Raw genomic sequence first — 24,558 nt, 5'->3', positions numbered from 1 at the left:
TTCACCGTGATTTTGCAGGTAACACGTACGTTGGGAAAACATTTTGAACGCGATAAATAACCGCACTGGAAAAATGTGGGAAAGAAAGGGCGAAAAGCGACTCTTCAACATGTGGAAATATCTTCCTGAGCGGAGCCCTCTTCTCGAAGCTCAACACTCTGCAAGAGTCACTTCTCCCAACTTGCGCCTGCAGGTTTCCGTAGTGTGCCTGCAAAGAGCAATCCGCTTGAGACAGGTGCACCTCCCGATTTCATTGAACTAAGCTAGATGCACAATTTCTAATGCAGCCTTCATCACAATAGACAGTTCATTTCTCGAAAGCTTGTCATAAAAAAAGGAAACAAAGAACGAAAACGTATAGCTGACAATCTTCTGAAGATGCAGATTCATCTTTGGGGAAATGGACATTTTATGTATGCAGATGCTTGTCAAGCGCTGGTTTTAGAACGTCGCTGTGCTTCCAGCATCCTTTTCAGCCTTCTAAACTGGCTACCGAGGTGCCGATCACATTGTAAAGCGGTTGAGAGGCCGGAGCTGCTCAAACCGCTCTTGCCGTTTCCCATCAATCAAAAGCACTATGTTGTTTCTTTGTATGGAAAGCTTTTCAAGTCTGGCATCGACACGCACCTTTCCTGAAACGTCCAAAAGGTGAATGCTTCGCAAAGAAATCCAGTCTACCTTCAGGGGGCATGATGTTGAAATCGGAATGAGCCCTGGGTGGGCTTGAAGCAGCAGCTGTTCAGTTAACAGCTGCACAGAAACGCACCCCGCTTGCTTTGTATCATTCGCAAGTTTCTGGTTAAAGAGTAAAAAAGGCTGGAATTCTTCTGCCAGCCGGCAGGATTTCTTCTGCACTCACCCAGAAAAGCCAAGAATTGTATTTCATCTTTCGCAAGCTGTATTTTCCAGGAGGAGAATGAATACTTGCGTTAAACTGAATCAAGCCGACAGAGACGCACAGCCGTTGTTTTTCTCCATGGGAAGTTTTTCGTTAAGGAAAAACACCGTTGTCATTTTCTTGCCAGCCGGCGGTATTTCTTGTGCAGCGATGAGCCAGATTTGTATTTCGTATTTCGCAAGTTGTGTGAATTTCTTGAAGTTGAAAGTGAATTCGCTCCAGAAAAGAAATGTCGCTTGAAAGCCGTGGCTGTTTGTTAAACCGCAGGACCTGAGCTTGCGTTCTGTTTCTCATGGCGTTCGCAAAGGCGATTCGTGCCTTTAAAACTGCTGTGTCTGCGACTGAAAGTGGCGTGTGGCGCAGCTTCTAAAGTCTTGTTGACGCTCCTCGATGTTGCTTTCTCTCTGCCTAAGGAAGTTCGATTGTCGCGTCGGAACGGGGAGACCTAATCCTTCCAGCTTTAAGCCACCCTTCAGTCTTCTGAAGGGTGTCCGAGTGCTAGCATGTCATTTGGCTTTTTTTGGGGGGAAGCGGAGAGCGACATTGAAAAAGGTTACCGCCGCCGCCTCGCCCTCCGTGTTAAATGATTGCAAGCCGGCGGCGGCGGCGTTCCCTGTAGTCGTGGCCGAGCGGTTAAGGCGATGGGCTAGAAAGCCATTGGGGTCTCTCCGCGTCGGCTCGAATCCTGCCCACTATGGCGCCCTTCTCCTGTCGCTTCTGCCTGCCCAGAAACAGGCAGAGTGCCGTTTCTCTCTTCCTGCTTCTTGTACAAACGCTAAATCGCTTGGACCTGCTACCTTGGAAGTAATGTCTTCAACATCCACCAGTGACATTTCACAGCTGGAAGCACACAGCCACGCTTTTGGCTTTGGCATGTCTTGCGCCCTACTTCCAGCCTTTGAAGACCTAATTATTCAAACTGAAAGAACCGGCTGAATGAGTGTTTGCAGTGCACCAGGAGGAGCAGGGACCATAGCATTGGAGGGGTGAGGATGGCGCAGATGGAAACGTTTTCATGCGCTCCTCTGGGAGGAATGAAAAGAAAAGACGAAACCGGAAACAGTAGTAGCCGCAAGAGGAAGTGTCTTCAAGCGCCAAGCAAGCGCTCCTCGTTAGTATAGTGGTGCGTATCCCCGCCTGTCACGTGGGAGACCAGGGATGGATTGCTTGACGGCGAGCCAGGTTGCTTTTCTCCCATCAGATTCCAACCGCTAATGCTAACGCAGTGTGTGGGAGCTTACATGCTTTTCCTTTCCCGTCTTTTTCGGACGACTATTCCAAAGGGGTAACCTGAAGGAATAGGGGCCTGAAGACACGAGGCATTCTTAAACCAGCACTGGGCTGCACGGCCATCTGTTGTGATCAGGTTATATTCGAGTCAAAAAGCCAGAGCATCCGCTTCCATCCTATGGAGCACGAGCTAAATCGGAAGAGGCAGGGGATACACCTACGCCTATCGGCGCACGTTCCCTGCGTCAGGCTGCTTCACCCATTTGCACCCGACTGGAGACGGCACTGAGCAAGCTTTTTGTCAGGAGTGGGATTCGAACCCACGCCTCCAGGGGAGACTGCGACCTGAACGCAGCGCCTTAGACCGCTCGGCCATCCTGACGCGGGCCCCCTGTCCCGGGGCGGTCTGATGAGCCACCGCGATCCCACTACGCTCCTCGAGTATCGCACTGTTATTAATACTACAGTGTGACTCCAGCATTAAAATGTTTGGAAAATGTGTCGGCTTTTATAATCCAGTGTAGAGCAGCATGTGATGATTTGTGCTACAACACTAAGCGCTCAAAGTGACGTCTGCGTTTGTCGTTGAAACTTTCAACTCTTTCATCACTTATGTAGGAAATAAAAAGAGCAGTTGTGCGCCACACGCAGAGAGGCTGTCAGCAGAGTGGCGCAGCGGAAGCGTGCTGGGCCCATAACCCAGAGGTCGATGGATCGACACCATCCTTTGCTACTTGTGTCCTATGCACGATTCATAAGCATGCCATTGGGTTAGCAAAGTGCCTTCAAATAGTCTGCATCTCCCTTTCTTTAAATTCTGTCCTGAGTTTCTCTCTCGTGTGTGTTTGTGCAAGCTTGACACTTGCGGGACTCTTTAATCTTCACCAATACGGAGATGACCAAATGTGTCTTTGGTTGTTCTGAGGTCTTTGATAGTTTCTTTGAAAGCTTCAACTGAACCTCGAAATCGAAGCAGTTATGTCTATATTGATTTCTCGCGTTAATCATTACGAACCAGGAACAGCCAGCACACTCGGTCGCATTAGTAATTATGTCACGTCTCTACTTAGCAGAGCATTCAAAGGCCCACTGGAAGTAGTAAAGCACTAAAACACTGCAAAACTGAACTCGGGAAAATCATACTGGGAGCTCTGAGCGATGTCTGCATCCAAGCCATCCAATACGGACTCTGAAACCTTGGAATATCAACACTATGATGCGCTACCTTTTACCTGGAGCAAAACGATGGAATTAGAAGAATGCTTACCGCAGGATACAACTGTGCCGCTGTTATTTGGAGCACGGTTTTCACTTGCATGAAAACTACAGCAGAACGTAGAAGGATGATCACTGAGGAGTCCACGCGGGCATGCTGAGGAGATTGTAGGTCGTACATTTCAATGATTACTGACATTTGCGCTGCTGGAGGTACAGTAATCAACAAAGAACAGGGTGTGCTACTCTCGAATCCGGTCAGCACATAATGAAAAGCCAGGAAGTATACCTTGTCAAATTGCCGTCAACAGGGACAAGTTAACCACTAGCTCCACCGGCGCCCGGCTAGCTCAGTCGGTAGAGCATGAGACTCTTAATCTCAGGGTCGTGGGTTCGAGCCCCACGTTGGGCGGTGCCCGTCTCCTTATTTAACAAAGTTTCCCGCTCATCCTTGAACCTCTTACACCTCGATGGTACCGAGCACTGCGTTTTAATGCACAGGTGTGATCAAACCGAGATGAAAAGGGCGTATCTAGCTCCTTGCCCGAGAGATAAATCAAGGGTTCCGCAGATAATCCCTTGGCTCCGGTCACCCGGACGCAGATAGGAGCTGCAGCCATCATAACTTGTATGAAAACTAAGAAGAGCTCCTGTCTATTTACAGTTTCATTTACTCTAGCGTTTCCTTAAACATTGCGTGTACGAAGGCTAAGAAATTGGAGAGCTATTCTAATACAATAACTATTAGGAATCTTTTCGGCATAACAGTTTCACTGTGATTTTGCAGGTAACACGTACGTTGGGAAAACATTTTGAACGCGATAAATAACCGCACTGGAAAAATGTGGGAAAGAAAGGGCGAAAAGCGACTCTTCAACATGTGGAAATATCTTCCTGAGCGGAGCCCTCTTCTCGAAGCTCAACACTCTGCAAGAGTCACTTCTCCCAACTTGCGCCTGCAGGTTTCCGTAGTGTGCCTGCAAAGAGCAATCCGCTTGAGACAGGTGCACCTCCCGATTTCATTGAACTAAGCTAGATGCACAATTTCTAATGCAGCCTTCATCACAATAGACAGTTCATTTCTCGAAAGCTTGTCATAAAAAAAGGAAACAAAGAACGAAAACGTATAGCTGACAATCTTCTGAAGATGCAGATTCATCTTTGGGGAAATGGACATTTTATGTATGCAGATGCTTGTCAAGCGCTGGTTTTAGAACGTCGCTGTGCTTCCAGCATCCTTTTCAGCCTTCTAAACTGGCTACCGAGGTGCCGATCACATTGTAAAGCGGTTGAGAGGCCGGAGCTGCTCAAACCGCTCTTGCCGTTTCCCATCAATCAAAAGCACTATGTTGTTTCTTTGTATGGAAAGCTTTTCAAGTCTGGCATCGACACGCACCTTTCCTGAAACGTCCAAAAGGTGAATGCTTCGCAAAGAAATCCAGTCTACCTTCAGGGGGCATGATGTTGAAATCGGAATGAGCCCTGGGTGGGCTTGAAGCAGCAGCTGTTCAGTTAACAGCTGCACAGAAACGCACCCCGCTTGCTTTGTATCATTCGCAAGTTTCTGGTTAAAGAGTAAAAAAGGCTGGAATTCTTCTGCCAGCCGGCAGGATTTCTTCTGCACTCACCCAGAAAAGCCAAGAATTGTATTTCATCTTTCGCAAGCTGTATTTTCCAGGAGGAGAATGAATACTTGCGTTAAACTGAATCAAGCCGACAGAGACGCACAGCCGTTGTTTTTCTCCATGGGAAGTTTTTCGTTAAGGAAAAACACCGTTGTCATTTTCTTGCCAGCCGGCGGTATTTCTTGTGCAGCGATGAGCCAGATTTGTATTTCGTATTTCGCAAGTTGTGTGAATTTCTTGAAGTTGAAAGTGAATTCGCTCCAGAAAAGAAATGTCGCTTGAAAGCCGTGGCTGTTTGTTAAACCGCAGGACCTGAGCTTGCGTTCTGTTTCTCATGGCGTTCGCAAAGGCGATTCCTGCCTTTAAAACTGCTGTGTCTGCGACTGAAAGTTGCGTGTGGCGCAGCTTCTAAAGTCTTGTTGACGCTCCTCGATGTTGCTTTCTCTCTGCCTAAGGAAGTTCGATTGTCGCGTCGGAACGGGGAGACCTAATCCTTCCAGCTTTAAGCCACCCTCAGTCTTCTGAAGGGTGTCCGAGTGCTAGCATGTCATTTGGCTTTTTTTGGGGGGAAGCGGAGAGCGACATTGAAAAAGGTTACCGCCGCCGCCTCGCCCTCCGTGTTAAATGATTGCAAGCCGGCGGCGGCGGCGTTCCCTGTAGTCGTGGCCGAGCGGTTAAGGCGATGGGCTAGAAAGCCATTGGGGTCTCTCCGCGTCGGCTCGAATCCTGCCCACTACGGCGCCCTTCTCCTGTCGCTTCTGCCTGCCCAGAAACAGGCAGAGTGCCGTTTCTCTCTTCCTGCTTCTTGTACAAACGCTAAATCGCTTGGACCTGCTACCTTGGAAGTAATGTCTTCAACATCCACCAGTGACATTTCACAGCTGGAAGCACACAGCCACGCTTTTGGCATTGGCATGTCTTGCGCCCTACTTCCAGCCTTTGAAGACCTAATTATTCAAACTGAAAGAACCGGCTGAATGAGTGTTTGCAGTGCACCAGGAGGAGCAGGGACCATAGCATTGGAGGGGTGAGGATGGCGCAGATGGAAACGTTTTCATGCGCTCCTCTGGGAGGAATGAAAAGAAAAGACGAAACCGGAAACAGTAGTAGCCGCAAGAGGAAGTGTCTTCAAGCGCCAAGCAAGCGCTCCTCGTTAGTATAGTGGTGCGTATCCCCGCCTGTCACGTGGGAGACCAGGGATGGATTGCTTGACGGCGAGCCAGGTTGCTTTTCTCCCATCAGATTCCAACCGCTAATGCTAACGCAGTGTGTGGGAGCTTACATGCTTTTCCTTTCCCGTCTTTTTCGGACGACTATTCCAAAGGGGTAACCTGAAGGAATAGGGGCCTGAAGACACGAGGCATTCTTAAACCAGCACTGGGCTGCACGGCCATCTGTTGTGATCAGGTTATATTCGAGTCAAAAAGCCAGAGCATCCGCTTCCATCCTATGGAGCACGAGCTAAATCGGAAGAGGCAGGGGATACACCTACACCTATCGGCGCACGTTCCCTGCGTCAGGCTGCTTCACCCATTTGCACCCGACTGGAGACGGCACTGAGCAAGCTTTTTGTCAGGAGTGGGATTCGAACCCACGCCTCCAGGGTAGACTGCGACCTGAACGCAGCGCCTTAGACCGCTCGGCCATCCTGACGCGGGCCCCCTGTCCCAGGGCGGTCTGATGAGCCACCGCGATCCCACTACGCTCCTCGAGTATCGCACTGTTATTAATACTACAGTGTGACTCCAGCATTAAAATGTTTGGAAAATGTGTCGGCTTTTATAATCCAGTGTAGAGCAGCATGTGATGATTTGTGCTACAACACTAAGCGCTCAAAGTGACGTCTGCGTTTGTCGTTGAAACTTTCAACTCTTTCATCACTTATGTAGGAAATAAAAAGAGCAGTTGTGCGCCACACGCAGAGAGGCTGTCAGCAGAGTGGCGCAGCGGAAGCGTGCTGGGCCCATAACCCAGAGGTCGATGGATCGACACCATCCTTTGCTACTTGTGTCCTATGCACGATTCATAAGCATGCCATTGGGTTAGCAAAGTGCCTTCAAATAGTCTGCATCTCCCTTTCTTTAAATTCTGTCCTGAGTTTCTCTCTCGTGTGTGTTTGTGCAAGCTTGACACTTGCGGGACTCTTTAATCTTCACCAATACGGAGATGACCAAATGTGTCTTTGGTTGTTCTGAGGTCTTTGATAGTTTCTTTGAAAGCTTCAACTGAACCTCGAAATCGAAGCAGTTATGTCTATATTGATTTCTCGCGTTAATCATTACGAACCAGGAACAGCCAGCACACTCGGTCGCATTAGTAATTATGTCACGTCTCTACTTAGCAGAGCATTCAAAGGCCCACTGGAAGTAGTAAAGCACTAAAACACTGCAAAACTGAACTCGGGAAAATCATACTGGGAGCTCTGAGCGATGTCTGCATCCAAGCCATCCAATACGGACTCTGAAACCTTGGAATATCAACACTATGATGCGCTACCTTTTACCTGGAGCAAAACGATGGAATTAGAAGAATGCTTACCGCAGGATACAACTGTGCCGCTGTTATTTGGAGCACGGTTTTCACTTGCATGAAAACTACAGCAGAACGTAGAAGGATGATCACTGAGGAGTCCACGCGGGCATGCTGAGGAGATTGTAGGTCGTACATTTCAATGATTACTGACATTTGCGCTGCTGGAGGTACAGTAATCAACAAAGAACAGGGTGTGCTACTCTCGAATCCGGTCAGCACATAATGAAAAGCCAGGAAGTATACCTTGTCAAATTGCCATCAACAGGGACAAGTTAACCACTAGCTCCACCGGCGCCCGGCTAGCTCAGTCGGTAGAGCATGAGACTCTTAATCTCAGGGTCGTGGGTTCGAGCCCCACGTTGGGCGGTGCCCGTCTCCTTATTTAATAAAGTTTCCCGCTCATCCTTGAACCTCTTACACCTCGATGGTACCGAGCACTGCGTTTTAATGCACAGGTGTGATCAAACCGAGATGAAAAGGGCGTATCTAGCTCCTTGCCCGAGAGATAAATCAAAGGTTCCGCAGATAATCCCTTGGCTCCGGTCACCCGGACGCAGATAGGAGCTGCAGCCATCATAACTTGTATGAAAACTAAGAAGAGCTCCTGTCTATTTACAGTTTCATTTACTCTAGCGTTTCCTTAAACATTGCGTGTACGAAGGCTAAGAAATTGGAGAGCTATTCTAATACAATAACTATTAGGAATCTTTTCGGCATAACAGTTTCACTGTGATTTTGCAGGTAACACGTACGTTGGGAAAACATTTTGAACGCGATAAATAACCGCACTGGAAAAATGTGGGAAAGAAAGGGCGAAAAGCGACTCTTCAACATGTGGAAATATCTTCCTGAGCGGAGCCCTCTTCTCGAAGCTCAACACTCTGCAAGAGTCACTTCTCCCAACTTGCGCCTGCAGGTTTCCGTAGTGTGCCTGCAAAGAGCAATCCGCTTGAGACAGGTGCACCTCCCGATTTCATTGAACTAAGCTAGATGCACAATTTCTAATGCAGCCTTCATCACAATAGACAGTTCATTTCTCGAAAGCTTGTCATAAAAAAAGGAAACAAAGAACGAAAACGTATAGCTGACAATCTTCTGAAGATGCAGATTCATCTTTGGGGAAATGGACATTTTATGTATGCAGATGCTTGTCAAGCGCTGGTTTTAGAACGTCGCTGTGCTTCCAGCATCCTTTTCAGCCTTCTAAACTGGCTACCGAGGTGCCGATCACATTGTAAAGCGGTTGAGAGGCCGGAGCTGCTCAAACCGCTCTTGCCGTTTCCCATCAATCAAAAGCACTATGTTGTTTCTTTGTATGGAAAGCTTTTCAAGTCTGGCATCGACACGCACCTTTCCTGAAACGTCCAAAAGGTGAATGCTTCGCAAAGAAATCCAGTCTACCTTCAGGGGGCATGATGTTGAAATCGGAATGAGCCCTGGGTGGGCTTGAAGCAGCAGCTGTTCAGTTAACAGCTGCACAGAAACGCACCCCGCTTGCTTTGTATCATTCGCAAGTTTCTGGTTAAAGAGTAAAAAAGGCTGGAATTCTTCTGCCAGCCGGCAGGATTTCTTCTGCACTCACCCAGAAAAGCCAAGAATTGTATTTCATCTTTCGCAAGCTGTATTTTCCAGGAGGAGAATGAATACTTGCGTTAAACTGAATCAAGCCGACAGAGACGCACAGCCGTTGTTTTTCTCCATGGGAAGTTTTTCGTTAAGGAAAAACACCGTTGTCATTTTCTTGCCAGCCGGCGGTATTTCTTGTGCAGCGATGAGCCAGATTTGTATTTCGTATTTCTCAAGTTGTGTGAATTTCTTGAAGTTGAAAGTGAATTCGCTCCAGAAAAGAAATGTCGCTTGAAAGCCGTGGCTGTTTGTTAAACCGCAGGACCTGAGCTTGCGTTCTGTTTCTCATGGCGTTCGCAAAGGCGATTCCTGCCTTTAAAACTGCTGTGTCTGCGACTGAAAGTGGCGTGTGGCGCAGCTTCTAAAGTCTTGTTGACGCTCCTCGATGTTGCTTTCTCTCTGCCTAAGGAAGTTCGATTGTCGCGTCGGAACGGGGAGACCTAATCCTTCCAGCTTTAAGCCACCCTTCAGTCTTCTGAAGGGTGTCCGAGTGCTAGCATGTCATTTGGCTTTTTTTGGGGGGAAGCGGAGAGCGACATTGAAAAAGGTTACCGCCGCCGCCTCGCCCTCCGTGTTAAATGATTGCAAGCCGGCGGCGGCGGCGTTCCCTGTAGTCGTGGCCGAGCGGTTAAGGCGATGGGCTAGAAAGCCATTGGGGTCTCTCCGCGTCGGCTCGAATCCTGCCCACTACGGCGCCCTTCTCCTGTCGCTTCTGCCTGCCCAGAAACAGGCGGAGTGCCGTTTCTCTCTTCCTGCTTCTTGTACAAACGCTAAATCGCTTGGACCTGCTGCCTTGGAAGTAATGTCTTCAACATCCACCAGTGACATTTCACAGCTGGAAGCACACAGCCACGCTTTTGGCATTGGCATGTCTTGCGCCCTACTTCCAGCCTTTGAAGACCTAATTATTCAAACTGAAAGAACCGGCTGAATGAGTGTTTGCAGTGCACCAGGAGGAGCAGGGACCATAGCATTGGAGGGGTGAGGATGGCGCAGATGGAAACGTTTTCATGCGATCCTCTGGGAGGAATGAAAAGAAAAGACGAAACCGGAAACAGTAGTAGCCGCAAGAGGAAGTGTCTTCAAGCGCCAAGCAAGCGCTCCTCGTTAGTATAGTGGTGCGTATCCCCGCCTGTCACGTGGGAGACCAGGGATGGATTGCTTGACGGCGAGCCAGGTTGCTTTTCTCCCATCAGATTCCAACCGCTAATGCTAACGCAGTGTGTGGGAGCTTACATGCTTTTCCTTTCCCGTCTTTTTCGGACGACTATTCCAAAGGGGTAACCTGAAGGAATAGGGGCCTGAAGACACGAGGCATTCTTAAACCAGCACTGGGCTGCACGGCCATCTGTTGTGATCAGGTTATATTCGAGTCAAAAAGCCAGAGCATCCGCTTCCATCCTATGGAGCACGAGCTAAATCGGAAGAGGCAGGGGATACACCTACGCCTATCGGCGCACGTTCCCTGCGTCAGGCTGCTTCACCCATTTGCACCCGACTGGAGACGGCACTGAGCAAGCTTTTTGTCAGGAGTGGGATTCGAACCCACGCCTCCAGGGGAGACTGCGACCTGAACGCAGCGCCTTAGACCGCTCGGCCATCCTGACGCGGGCCCCCTGTCCCGGGGCGGTCTGATGAGCCACCGCGATCCCACTACGCTCCTCGAGTATCGCACTGTTATTAATACTACAGTGTGACTCCAGCATTAAAATGTTTGGAAAATGTGTCGGCTTTTATAATCCAGTGTAGAGCAGCATGTGATGATTTGTGCTACAACACTAAGCGCTCAAAGTGACGTCTGCGTTTGTCGTTGAAACTTTCAACTCTTTCATCACTTATGTAGGAAATAAAAAGAGCAGTTGTGCGCCACACGCAGAGAGGCTGTCAGCAGAGTGGCGCAGCGGAAGCGTGCTGGGCCCATAACCCAGAGGTCGATGGATCGACACCATCCTTTGCTACTTGTGTCCTATGCACGATTCATAAGCATGCCATTGGGTTAGCAAAGTGCCTTCAAATAGTCTGCATCTCCCTTTCTTTAAATTCTGTCCTGAGTTTCTCTCTCGTGTGTGTTTGTGCAAGCTTGACACTTGCGGGACTCTTTAATCTTCACCAATACGGAGATGACCAAATGTGTCTTTGGTTGTTCTGAGGTCTTTGATAGTTTCTTTGAAAGCTTCAACTGAACCTCGAAATCGAAGCAGTTATGTCTATATTGATTTCTCGCGTTAATCATTACGAACCAGGAACAGCCAGCACACTCGGTCGCATTAGTAATTATGTCACGTCTCTACTTAGCAGAGCATTCAAAGGCCCACTGGAAGTAGTAAAGCACTAAAACACTGCAAAACTGAACTCGGGAAAATCATACTGGGAGCTCTGAGCGATGTCTGCATCCAAGCCATCCAATACGGACTCTGAAACCTTGGAATATCAACACTATGATGCGCTACCTTTTACCTGGAGCAAAACGATGGAATTAGAAGAATGCTTAACGCAGGATACAACTGTGCCGCTGTTATTTGGAGCACGGTTTTCACTTGCATGAAAACTACAGCAGAACGTAGAAGGATGATCACTGAGGAGTCCACGCGGGCATGCTGAGGAGATTGTAGGTCGTACATTTCAATGATTACTGACATTTGCGCTGCTGGAGGTACAGTAATCAACAAAGAACAGGGTGTGCTACTCTCGAATCCGGTCAGCACATAATGAAAAGCCAGGAAGTATACCTTGTCAAATTGCCGTCAACAGGGACAAGTTAACCACTAGCTCCACCGGCGCCCGGCTAGCTCAGTCGGTAGAGCATGAGACTCTTAATCTCAGGGTCGTGGGTTCGAGCCCCACGTTGGGCGGTGCCCGTCTCCTTATTTAACAAAGTTTCCCGCTCATCCTTGAACCTCTTACACCTCGATGGTACCGAGCACTGCGTTTTAATGCACAGGTGTGATCAAACCGAGATGAAAAGGGCGTATCTAGCTCCTTGCCCGAGAGATAAATCAAAGGTTCCGCAGATAATCCCTTGGCTCCGGTCACCCGGACGCAGATAGGAGCTGCAGCCATCATAACTTGTATGAAAACTAAGAAGAGCTCCTGTCTATTTACAGTTTCATTTACTCTAGCGTTTCCTTAAACATTGCGTGTACGAAGGCTAAGAAATTGGAGAGCTATTCTAATACAATAACTATTAGGAATCTTTTCGGCATAACAGTTTCACTGTGATTTTGCAGGTAACACGTACGTTGGGAAAACATTTTGAACGCGATAAATAACCGCACTGGAAAAATGTGGGAAAGAAAGGGCGAAAAGCGACTCTTCAACATGTGGAAATATCTTCCTGAGCGGAGCCCTCTTCTCGAAGCTCAACACTCTGCAAGAGTCACTTCTCCCAACTTGCGCCTGCAGGTTTCCGTAGTGTGCCTGCAAAGAGCAATCCGCTTGAGACAGGTGCACCTCCCGATTTCATTGAACTAAGCTAGATGCACAATTTCTAATGCAGCCTTCATCACAATAGACAGTTCATTTCTCTGGTTAAAGAGTAAAAAAGGCTGGAATTCTTCTGCCAGCCGGCAGGATTTCTTCTGCACTCACCCAGAAAAGCCAAGAATTGTATTTCATCTTTCGCAAGCTGTATTTTCCAGGAGGAGAATGAATACTTGCGTTAAACTGAATCAAGCCGACAGAGACGCACAGCCGTTGTTTTTCTCCATGGGAAGTTTTTCGTTAAGGAAAAACACCGTTGTCATTTTCTTGCCAGCCGGTGGTATTTCTTGTGCAGCGATGAGCCAGATTTGTATTTCGTATTTCGCAAGTTGTGTGAATTTCTTGAAGTTGAAAGTGAATTCGCTCCAGAAAAGAAATGTCGCTTGAAAGCCGTGGCTGTTTGTTAAACCGCAGGACCTGAGCTTGCGTTCTGTTTCTCATGGCGTTCGCAAAGGCGATTCCTGCCTTTAAAACTGCTGTGTCTGCGACTGAAAGTGGCGTGTGGCGCAGCTTCTAAAGTCTTGTTGACGCTCCTCGATGTTGCTTTCTCTCTGCCTAAGGAAGTTCGATTGTCGCGTCGGAACGGGGAGACCTAATCCTTCCAGCTTTAAGCCACCCTTCAGTCTTCTGAAGGGTGTCCGAGTGCTAGCATGTCATTTGGCTTTTTTTTGGGGGAAGCGGAGAGCGACATTGAAAAAGGTTACCGCCGCCGCCTCGCCCTCCGTGTTAAATGATTGCAAGCCGGCAGCAGCGGCGCTCCCTGTAGTCGTGTCCGAGCGGTTAAGGCGATGGGCTAGAAAGCCATTGGGGTCTCCCCGCGTCGGCTCGAATCCTGCCCACTACGGTGCCCTTCTCCTGTCGCTTCGGCCTGCCCAGAAAAAGGCAGAGTGCCGTTTCTCTCTTCCTGCTTCTTGTACAAAAGCTAAATCGCTTGGACCTGCTGCCTTGGAAGTAATGTCTTCAACATCCACCAGTGACATTTCACAGCTGGAAGCACACAGCCACGCTTTTGGCATTGGCATGTCTTGCGCCCTACTTCCAGCCTTTGAAGACCTAATTATTCAAACTGAAAGAACCGGCTGAATGAGTGTTTGCAGTGCACCAGGAGGAGCAGGGACCATAGCATTGGAGGGGTGAGGATGGCGCAGATGGAAACGTTTTCATGCGCTCCTCTGGGAGGAATGAAAAGAAAAGACGAAACCGGAAACAGTAGTAGCCGCAAGAGGAAGTGTCTTCAAGCGCCAAGCAAGCGCTCCTCGTTAGTATAGTGGTGCGTATCCCCGCCTGTCACGTGGGAGACCAGGGATGGATTGCTTGACGGCGAGCCAGGTTGCTTTTCTCCCATCAGATTCCAACCGCTAATGCTAACGCAGTGTGTGGGAGCTTACATGCTTTTCCTTTCCCGTCTTTTTCGGACGACTATTCCAAAGGGGTAACCTGAAGGAATAGGGGCCTGAAGACACGAGGCATTCTTAAACCAGCACTGGGCTGCACGGCCATCTGTTGTGATCAGGTTATATTCGAGTCAAAAAGCCAGAGCATCCGCTTCCATCCTATGGAGCACGAGCTAAATCGGAAGAGGGAGGGGATACACCTACGCCTATCGGCGCACGTTCCCTGCGTCAGGCTGCTTCACCCATTTGCACCTGACTGGAGACGGCACTGAGCAAGCTTTTTGTCAGGAGTGGGATTCGAACCCACGCCTCCAGGGGAGACTGCGACCTGAACGCAGCGCCTTAGACCGCTCGGCCATCCTGACGTGGGCCCCCTGTCCCGGGGCGGTCTGATGAGCCACCGCGATCCCACTGCGCTCCTCGAGTATCGCACTGTTATTAATACTACAGTGTGACTCCAGCATTAAAATGTTTGGAAAATGTGTCGGCTTTTATAATCCAGTGTAGAGCAGCATGTGATGATTTGTGCTACAACACCAAGCGCTCAAAGTGACGTCTGCGTTTGTCGTTGAAACTTTCAACTCTTTCATCACTTATGTAGGAAATAAAAAGAGCAGTTGTGCGCCACACACAGAGAGGCCGTCAGCAGAGTGGCGCAGCGGAAGCGTGCTGGGCCCATAACCCAGAGGTCGATGGATCAAAACCATCCTCTGCTACATGTGTCCTATGCACGATTCCTAAGCATGCCATTGGGTAAGCAAAGTGCCTTCAAATAGTCTGCATCTCCCTTTCTTTAAATTCTGTCCTGAGTTTCTCTCTCGTGTGTGTTTGTGCAAGCTTGACACTTGCGGGACTCTTTAATCTTCACCAATACGGAGATGACCAAATGTGTCTTCGGTTGTTCTGAGGTCTTTGATAGTTTCTTTGAAAGCTTCAACTGAACCTGGAAATCGAAGCAGTTATGTCTATATTGATTTCTCGCGTTAATCATTACTAACCAGGAACAGCCAGCACACTCGGTCGCATTAGTAATTATGTCACGTCTCTACTTAGCAGAGCATTCAAAGGCCCACTGGAAGTAGTAAAGCACTAAAACACTGCAAAACTGAACTCGGGAAAATCATACTGGGAGCTCTGAGCGATGTCTGCATCCAAGCCATCCAATACGGACTCTGAAACCTTGGAATATCAACACTATGATGCGCTACCTTTTACCTGGAGCAAAACGATGGAATTAGAAGAATGCTTACCGCAGGATACAACTGTGCCGCTGTTATTTGGAGCACGGTTTTCACTTGCATGAAAACTACAGCAGAACGTAGAAGGATGATCACTGAGGAGTCCACGCGGGCATGCTGAGGAGATTGTAGGTCGTACATTTCAATGATTACTGACATTTGCGCTGCTGGAGGTACAGTAATCAACAAAGAACAGGGTGTGCTACTCTCGAATCCGGTCAGCACATGATGAAAAGCCAGGAAGTATACCTTGTCAAATTGCCGTCAACAGGGACAAGTTAACCACCAGCTCCACCGGCGCCCGCCTAGCTCAGTCGGTAGAGCATGAGACTCTTAATCTCAGGGTCGTGGGTTCGAGCCCCACGTTGGGCGGTGCCCGTCTCTTTATTAACAAAGTTTCCCGCTCATCCATGAACCTCTTACACCTCGATGGTACCGAGCACTGCGTTTTAATGCACAGGTGTGATCAAACCGAGATGAAAAGGGCGTATCTAGCTCCTTGCCCGAGAGATAAATCAAAGGTTCCGCAGATAATCCCTTGGCTCCGGTCACCCGGACGCAGATAGGAGCTGCAGCCATCATAACTTGTATGAAAACTAAGAAGAGCTCCTGTCTATTTACAGTTTCATTTACTCTAGCGTTTCCTTAAACATTGCGTGTACGAAGGCTAAGAAATTGGAGAGCTATTCTAATACAATAACTATTAGGAATCTTTTCGGCATAACAGTTTCACTGTGATTTTGCAGGTAACACGTACGTTGGGAAAACATTTTGAACGCGATCAATAACCGCACTGGAAAAATGTGGGAAAGAAAGGGCGAAAAGCGACTCTTCAACATGTGGAAATATCTTCCTGAGCGGAGCCCTCTTCTCGAAGCTCAACACTCTGCAAGAGTCACTTCTCCCAACTTGCGCCCGCAGGTTTCCGTAGTGTGCCTGCAAAGAGCCATCCGCTTGAGACAGGTGCACCTCCCGATTTCATTGAACTAAGCTAGATGCACAATTTCTAATGCAGCCTTCATCACAATAGACAGTTCATTTCTCGAAAGCTTGTCGTAAAAAAAGGAAACAAAGAACGAAAACGTATAGCTGACAATCTTCTGAAGATGCAGATTCATCTTTGGGGAAATGGACATTTTATGTATGCAGATGCTTTTCAAGCGCTGGTTTTAGAACGTCGCTGTGCTTCCAGCATCCTTTTCAGCCTTCTAAACTGGCTACCGAGGTGCCGATCACATTGTAAAGCGGTTGAGAGGCCGGAGCTGCTCAAACCGCTCTTGCCGTTTCCCATCAATCAAAAGCACTATGTTGTTTCTTTGTATGGAAAGCTTTTCAAGTCTGGCATCGACACGCACCTTTCCTGAAACGTCCAAAAGGTGAATGCTTCGCAAAGAAATCCAGTCTACCTTCAGGGGGCATGATGTTGAAATCGGAATGTGCCCTGGGTGGGCTTGAAGCAGCAGCTGTTCAGTTAACAGCTGCACAGAAACGCACCCCGCTTGCTTTGTATCATTCGCAAGTTTCTGGTTAAAGAGTAAAAAAGGCTGGAATTCTTCTGCCAGCCGGCAGGATTTCTTCTGCACTCACCCAGAAAAGCCAAGAATTGTATTTCATCTTTCGCAAGCTGTATTTTCCAGGAGGAGAATGAATACTTGCATTAAACTGAATCAAGCCGACAGAGACGCACAGCCGTTGTTTTTCTCCATGGGAAGTTTTTCGTTAAGGAAAAACACCGTTGTCATTTTCTTGCCAGCCGGCGGTATTTCTTGTGCAGCGATGAGCCAGATTTGTATTTCGTATTTCGCAAGTTGTGTGAATTTCTTGAAGTTGAAAGTGAATTCGCTCCAGAAAAGAAATGTCGCTTGAAAGCCGTGGCTGTTTGTTAAACCGCAGGACCTGAGCTTGCGTTCTGTTTCTCATGGCGTTCGCAAAGGCGATTCCTGCCTTTAAAACTGCTGTGTCTGCGACTGAAAGTGGCGTGTGGCGCAGCTTCTAAAGTCTTGTTGACGCTCCTCGATGTTGCTTTCTCTCTGCCTAAGGAAGTTCGATTGTCGCGTCGGAACGGGGAGACCTAATCCTTCCAGCTTTAAGCCACCCTTCAGTCTTCTGAAGGGTGTCCGAGTGCTAGCATGTCATTTGGCTTTTTTTTGGGGGAAGCGGAGAGCGACATTGAAAAAGGTTACCGCCGCCGCCTCGCCCTCCGTGTTAAATGATTGCAAGCCGGCGGCGGCGGCGCTCCCTGTAGTCGTGTCCGAGCGGTTAAGGCGATGGGCTAGAAAGCCATTGGGGTCTATCCGCGTCGGCTCGAATCCTGCCCACTACGGCGCCCTTCTCCTGTCGCTTCGGCCTGCCCAGAAAAAGGCAGAGTGCCGTTTCTCTCTTCCTGCTTCTTGTACAAACGCTAAATCGCTTGGACCTGCTGCCTTGGAAGTAATATCTTCAACATCCACCAGTGACATTTCACAGCTGGAAGCACACAGCCACGCTTTTGGCATTGGCATGTCTTGCGCCCTACTTCCAGCCTTTGAAGACCTAATTATTCAAACTGAAAGAACCGGCTGAATGAGTGTTTGCAGTGCACCAGGAGGAGCAGGGACCATAGCATTGGAGGGGTGAGGATGGCGCAGATGGAAACGTTTTCATGCGCTCCTCTGGGAGGAATGAAAAGAAAAGACGAAACCGGAAACAGTAGTAGCCGCAAGAGGAAGTGTCTTCAAGCGCCAAGCAAGCGCTCCTCGTTAGTATAGTGGTGCGTATCCCCGCCTGTCACGTGGGAGACCAGGGATGGATTGCTTGACGGCGAGCCAGGTTGCTTTTCTCCCATCAGATTCCAACCGCTAATGCTAACGCAGTGTGTGGGAGCTTACATGCTTTTCCTTTCCCGTCTTTTTCGGACGACTATTCCAAAGGGGTAACCTGAAGGAATAGGGGCCTGAAGACACGAGGCATTCTTAAACCAGCACTGGGCTGCACGGCCATCTGTTGTGATCAGGTTATATTCGAGTCAAAAAGCCAGAGCATCCGCTTCCATCCTATGGAGCACGAGCTAAATCGGAAGAGGCAGGGGATACACCTACGCCTATCGGCGCACGTTCCCTGCGTCAGGCTGCTTCACCCATTTGCACCCGACTGGAGACGGCACTGAGCAAGCTTTTTGTCAGGAGTGGGATTCGAACCCACGCCTCCAGGGGAGACTGCGACCTGAACGCAGCGCCTTAGACCGCTCGGCCATCCTGACGCGGGCCCCCTGTCCCGGGGCGGTCTGATGAGCCACCGCGATCCCACTGCGCTCCTCGAGTATCGCACTGTTATTAATACTACAGTGTGACTCCAGCATTAAAATGTTTGGAAAATGTGTCGGCTTTTATAATCCAGTGTAGAGCAGCATGTGATGATTTGTGCTACAACACCAAGCGCTCAAAGTGACGTCTGCGTTTGTCGTTGAAACTTTCAACTCTTTCATCACTTATGTAGGAAATAAAAAGAGCAGTTGTGCGCCACACGCAGAGAGGCCGTCAGCAGAGTGGCGCAGCGGTAGAGTGCTGGGCCCATAACCCAGAGGTCGATGGATCAAAACCATCCTCTGCTACATGTGTCCTATGCACGATTCCTAAGCATGCCATTGGGTAAGCAAAGTGCCTTCAAATAGTCTGCATCTCCCTTTCTTTAAATTCTGTCCTGAGTTTCTCTCTCGTGTGTGTTTGTGCAAGCTTGACACTTGCGGGACTCTTTAATCTTCACCAATACGGAGATGACCAAATGTGTCTTCGGTTGTTCTGAGGTCGTTGATAGTTTCTTTGAAAGCTTCAACTGAACCTGGAAATCGAAGCAGTTATGTCTATATTGATTTCTCGCGTTAATCATTACTAACCAGGAACAGCCAGCACACTCGGTCGCATTAGTAATTATGTCACGTCTCTACTTAGCAGAGCATTCAAAGGCCCACTGGAAGTAGTAAAACACTAAAACACTGCAAAACTGAACTCGGGAAAATCATACTGGGAGCTCTGAGCGATGTCTGCATCCAAGCCATCCAATACGGACTCTGAAACCTTGGAATATCAACACTATGATGCGCTACCTTTTACCTGAAGCAAAACGATGGAATTAGAAGAATGCTTACCGCAGGATACAACTGTGCCGCTGTTATTTGGAGCACGGTTTTCACTTGCATGAAAACTACAGCAGAACGTAGAAGGATGATCACTGAGGAGTCCACGCGGGCATGCTGAGGAGATTGTAGGTCGTACATTTCAATGATTACTGACATTTGCGCTGCTGGTGGTACAGTAATCAACAAAGAACAGGGTGTGCTACTCTCGAATCCGGTCAGCACATGATGAAAAGCCAGGAAGTATACCTTGTCAAATTGCCGTCAACAGGGACAAGTTAACCACCAGCTCCACCGGCGCCCGGCTAGCTCAGTCGGTAGAGCATGAGACTCTTAATCTCAGGGTCGTGGGTTCGAGCCCCACGTTGGGCGGTGCCCGTCTCTTTATTAACAAAGTTTCCCGCTCATCCATGAACCTCTTACACCTCGATGGTACCGAGCACTGCGTTTTAATGCACAGGTGTGATCAAACCGAGATGAAAAGGGCGTATCTAGCTCCTTTCCCGAGAGATAAATCAAAGGTTCCGCAGATAATCCCTTGGCTCCGGTCACCCGGACGCAGATAGGAGCTGCAGCCATCATAACTTGTATGAAAACTAAGAAGAGCTCCTGTCTATTTACAGTTTCATTTACTCTAGCGTTTCCTTAAACATTGCGTGTACGAAGGCTAAGAAATTGGAGAGCTATTCTAATACAATAACTATTAGGAATCTTTTCGGCATAACAGTTTCACTGTGATTTTGCAGGTAACACGTACGTTGGGAAAACATTTTGAACGCGATCAATAACCGCACTGGAAAAATGTGGGAAAGAAAGGGCGAAAAGCGACTCTTCAACATGTGGAAATATCTTCCTGAGCGGAGCCCTCTTCTCGAAGCTCAACACTCTGCAAGAGTCACTTCTCCCAACTTGCGCCCGCAGGTTTCCGTAGTGTGCCTGCAAAGAGCCATCCGCTTGAGACAGGTGCACCTCCCGATTTCATTGAACTAAGCTAGATGCACAATTTCTAATGCAGCCTTCATCACAATAGACAGTTCATTTCTCGAAAGCTTGTCGTAAAAAAAGGAAACAAAGAACGAAAACGTATAGCTGACAATCTTCTGAAGATGCAGATTCAGCTTTGGGGAAATGGACATTTTATGTATGCAGATGCTTTTCAAGCGCTGGTTTTAGAACGTCGCTGTGCTTCCAGCATCCTTTTCAGCCTTCTAAACTGGCTACCGAGGTGCCGATCACATTGTAAAGCGGTTGAGAGGCCGGAGCTGCTCAAACCGCTCTTGCCGTTTCCCATCAATCAAAAGCACTATGTTGTTTCTTTGTATGGAAAGCTTTTCAAGTCTGGCATCGACACGCACCTTTCCTGAAACGTCCAAAAGGTGAATGCTTCGCAAAGAAATCCAGTCTACCTTCAGGGGGCATGATGTTGAAATCGGAATGAGCCCTGGGTGGGCTTGAAGCAGCAGCTGTTCAGTTAACAGCTGCACAGAAACGCACCCCGCTTGCTTTGTATCATTCGCAAGTTTCTGGTTAAAGAGTAAAAAAGGCTGGAATTCTTCTGCCAGCCGGCAGGATTTCTTCTGCACTCACCCAGAAAAGCCAAGAATTGTATTTCATCTTTCGCAAGCTGTATTTTCCAGGAGGAGAATGAATACTTGCATTAAACTGAATCAAGCCGACAGAGACGCACAGCCGTTGTTTTTCTCCATGGGAAGTTTTTCGTTAAGGAAAAACACCGTTGTCATTTTCTTGCCAGCCGGCGGTATTTCTTGTGCAGCGATGAGCCAGATTTGTATTTCGTATTTCGCAAGTTGTGTGAATTTCTTGAAGTTGAAAGTGAATTCGCTCCAGAAAAGAAATGTCGCTTGAAAGCCGTGGCTGTTTGTTAAACCGCAGGACCTGAGCTTGCGTTCTGTTTCTCATGGCGTTCGCAAAGGCGATTCCTGCCTTTAAAACTGCTGTGTCTGCGACTGAAAGTGGCGTGTGGCGCAGCTTCTAAAGTCTTGTTGACGCTCCTCGATGTTGCTTTCTCTCTGCCTAAGGAAGTTCGATTGTCGCGTCGGAACGGGGAGACCTAATCCTTCCAGCTTTAAGCCACCCTTCAGTCTTCTGAAGGGTGTCCGAGTGCTAGCATGTCATTTGGCTTTTTTTGGGGGGAAGCGGAGAGCGACATTGAAAAAGGTTACCGCCGCCGCCTCGCCCTCCGTGTTAAATGATTGCAAGCCGGCGGCGGCGGCGCTCCCTGTAGTCGTGTCCGAGCGGTTAAGGGGATGGGCTAGAAAGCCATTGGGGTCTCCCCGCGTCGGCTCGAATCCTGCCCACTACGGCGCCCTTCTCCTGTCGCTTCGGCCTCCCCAGAAAAAGGCAGAGTGCCGTTTCTCTCTTCCTGCTTCTTGTACAAACGCTAAATCGCTTGGACCTGCTGCCTTGGAAGTAATGTCTTCAACATCCACCAGTGACATTTCACAGCTGGAAGCACACAGCCACGCTTTTGGCATTGGCATGTCTTGCGCCCTACTTCCAGCCTTTGAAGACCTAATTATTCAAACTGAAAGAACCGGCTGAATGAGTGTTTGCAGTGCACCAGGAGGAGCAGGGACCATAGCATTGGAGGGGTGAGGATGGCGCAGATGGAAACTTTTTCATGCGCTCCTCTGGGAGGAATGAAAAGAAAAGACGAAACCGGAAACAGTAGTAGCCGCAAGAGGAAGTGTCTTCAAGCGCCAAGCAAGCGCTCCTCGTTAGTATAGTGGTGCGTATCCCCGCCTGTCACGTGGGAGACCAGGGATGGATTGCTTGACGGCGAGCCAGGTTGCTTTTCTCCCATCAGATTCCAACCGCTAATGCTAACGCAGTGTGTGGGAGCTTACATGCTTTTCCTTTCCCGTCTTTTTCGGACGACTATTCCAAAGGGGTAACCTGAAGGAATAGGGGCCTGAAGACACGAGGCATTCTTAAACCAGCACTGGGCTGCACGGCCATCTGTTGTGATCAGGTTATATTCGAGTCAAAAAGCCAGAGCATCCGCTTCCATCCTATGGAGCACGAGCTAATTCGGAAGAGGCAGGGGATACACCTACGCCTATCGGCGCACGTTCCCTGCGTCAGGCTGCTTCACCCATTTGCACCCGACTGGAGACGGCACTGAGCAAGCTTTTTGTCAGGAGTGGGATTCGAACCCACGCCTCCAGGGGAGACTGCGACCTGAACGCAGCGCCTTAGACCGCTCGGCCATCCTGACGCGGGCCCCCTGTCCCGGGGCGGTCTGATGAGCCACCGCGATCCCACTGCGCTCCTCGAGTATCGCACTGTTATTAATACTACAGTGTGACTCCAGCATTAAAATGTTTGGAAAATGTGTCGGCTTTTATAATCCAGTGTAGAGCAGCATGTGATGATTTGTGCTACAACACCAAGCGCTCAAAGTGACGTCTGCGTTTGTCGTTGAAACTTTCAACTCTTTCATCACTTATGTAGGAAATAAAAAGAGCAGTTGTGCGCCACACGCAGAGAGGCCGTCAGCAGAGTGGCGCAGCGGAAACGTGCTGGGCCCATAACCCAGAGGTCGATGGATCGAAACCATCCTCTGCTACATGTGTCCTATGCACGATTCCTAAGCATGCCATTGGGTAAGCAAAGTGCCTTCAAATAGTCTGCATCTCCCTTTCTTTAAATTCTGTCCTGAGTTTCTCTCTCGTGTGTGTTTGTGCAAGCTTGACACTTGCGGGACTCTTTAATCTTCACCAATACGGAGATGACCAAATGTGTCTTCGGTTGTTCTGAGGTCGTTGATAGTTTCTTTGAAAGCTTCAACTGAACCTGGAAATCGAAGCAGTTATGTCTATATTGATTTCTCGCGTTAATCATTACGAACCAGGAACAGCCAGCACACTCGGTCGCATTAGTAATTATGTCACGTCTCTACTTAGCAGAGCATTCAAAGGCCCACTGGAAGTAGTAAAGCACTAAAACACTGCAAAACTGAACTCGGGAAAATCATACTGGGAGCTCTGAGCGATGTCTGCATCCAAGCCATCCAATACGGACTCTGAAACCTTGGAATATCAACACTATGATGCGCTACCTTTTACCTGGAGCAAAACGATGGAATTAGAAGAATGCTTACCGCAGGATACAACTGTGCCGCTGTTATTTGGAGCACGGTTTTCACTTGCATGAAAACTACAGCAGAACGTAGAAGGATGATCACTGAGGAGTCCACGCGGGCATGCTGAGGAGATTGTAGGTCGTACATTTCAATGATTACTGACATTTGCGCTGCTGGAGGTACAGTAATCAACAAAGAACAGGGTGTGCTACTCTCGAATCCGGTCAGCACATGATGAAAAGCCAGGAAGTATACCTTTGTCAAATTGCCGTCAACAGGGACAAGTTAACCACCAGCTCCACCGGCGCCCGGCTAGCTCAGTCGGTAGAGCATGAGACTCTTAATCTCAGGGTCGTGGGTTCGAGCCCCACGTTGGGCGGTGCCCGTCTCCTTATTAACAAAGTTTCCCGCTCATCCTTGAACCTCTTACACCTCGATAGTACCGAGCACTGCGTTTTAATGCACAGGTGTGATCAAACCGAGATGAAAAGGGCGTATCTAGCTCCTTGCCCGAGAGATAAATCAAAGGTTCCGCAGATAATCCCTTGGCTCCGGTCACCCGGACGCAGATAGGAGCTGCAGCCATCATAACTTGTATGAAAACTAAGAGCTCCTGTCTATTTACAGTTTCATTTACTCTAGCGTTTCCTTAAACATTGCGTGTACGAAGGCTAAGAAATTGGAGAGCTATTCTAATACAATAACTATTAGGAATCTTTTCGGCATAACAGTTTCACTGTGATTTTGCAGGTAACACGTACGTTGGGAAAACATTTTGAACGCGATCAATAACCGCACTGGAAAAATGTGGGAAAGAAAGGGCGAAAAGCGACTCTTCAACATGTGGAAATATCTTCCTGAGCGGAGCCCTCTTCTCGAAGCTCAACACTCTGCAAGAGCCACTTCTCCCAACTTGCGCCCGCAGGTTTCCGTAGTGTGCCTGCAAAGAGCCATCCGCTTGAGACAGGTGCACCTCCCGATTTCATTGAACTAAGCTAGATGCACAATTTCTAATGCAGCCTTCATCACAATAGACAGTTCATTTCTCGAAAGCTTGTCGTAAAAAAAGGAAACAAAGAACGAAAACGTATAGCTGACAATCTT

At 48.6% G+C, this 24,558-nt stretch overlaps 10 non-coding genes across 10 annotated transcripts; 5 read left to right on the top strand and 5 right to left on the bottom strand.

Moving 5' to 3' along the window:
• Positions 1–2,427: 2,427 nt before the first annotated feature.
• On the bottom strand, positions 2,428–2,510 carry trnal-cag (transfer RNA leucine (anticodon CAG)). Its single transcript has one exon. It is a non-coding gene; the product is annotated as a tRNA-Leu (tRNA).
• A 1,172-nt stretch (positions 2,511–3,682) lies between these two features.
• Positions 3,683–3,755, top strand: trnak-cuu (transfer RNA lysine (anticodon CUU)). The gene has a single exon. It is a non-coding gene; the product is annotated as a tRNA-Lys (tRNA).
• A 4,038-nt stretch (positions 3,756–7,793) lies between these two features.
• trnak-cuu (transfer RNA lysine (anticodon CUU)) lies at positions 7,794–7,866 on the top strand. The gene has a single exon. It is a non-coding gene; the product is annotated as a tRNA-Lys (tRNA).
• A 2,784-nt stretch (positions 7,867–10,650) lies between these two features.
• On the bottom strand, positions 10,651–10,733 carry trnal-cag (transfer RNA leucine (anticodon CAG)). The gene has a single exon. It is a non-coding gene; the product is annotated as a tRNA-Leu (tRNA).
• A 1,172-nt stretch (positions 10,734–11,905) lies between these two features.
• On the top strand, positions 11,906–11,978 carry trnak-cuu (transfer RNA lysine (anticodon CUU)). Its single transcript has one exon. It is a non-coding gene; the product is annotated as a tRNA-Lys (tRNA).
• A 2,304-nt stretch (positions 11,979–14,282) lies between these two features.
• trnal-cag (transfer RNA leucine (anticodon CAG)) lies at positions 14,283–14,365 on the bottom strand. Its single transcript has one exon. It is a non-coding gene; the product is annotated as a tRNA-Leu (tRNA).
• Positions 14,366–18,393: 4,028 nt separating this feature from the next.
• Positions 18,394–18,476, bottom strand: trnal-cag (transfer RNA leucine (anticodon CAG)). Its single transcript has one exon. It is a non-coding gene; the product is annotated as a tRNA-Leu (tRNA).
• Positions 18,477–19,648: 1,172 nt separating this feature from the next.
• trnak-cuu (transfer RNA lysine (anticodon CUU)) lies at positions 19,649–19,721 on the top strand. Its single transcript has one exon. It is a non-coding gene; the product is annotated as a tRNA-Lys (tRNA).
• Positions 19,722–22,504: 2,783 nt separating this feature from the next.
• On the bottom strand, positions 22,505–22,587 carry trnal-cag (transfer RNA leucine (anticodon CAG)). The gene has a single exon. It is a non-coding gene; the product is annotated as a tRNA-Leu (tRNA).
• A 1,173-nt stretch (positions 22,588–23,760) lies between these two features.
• On the top strand, positions 23,761–23,833 carry trnak-cuu (transfer RNA lysine (anticodon CUU)). Its single transcript has one exon. It is a non-coding gene; the product is annotated as a tRNA-Lys (tRNA).
• The last annotated feature ends 725 nt before the right edge of the window (positions 23,834–24,558 follow it).

This window comes from Lepisosteus oculatus, unplaced genomic scaffold (assembly GCF_040954835.1).
Source record: "Lepisosteus oculatus isolate fLepOcu1 unplaced genomic scaffold, fLepOcu1.hap2 HAP2_SCAFFOLD_95, whole genome shotgun sequence".
NCBI lineage: Eukaryota > Metazoa > Chordata > Actinopteri > Semionotiformes > Lepisosteidae > Lepisosteus > Lepisosteus oculatus.
The sequence above is the reverse complement of the archived record's forward strand: the minus strand, read 5'-3'. Positions and strand labels throughout refer to the sequence as shown.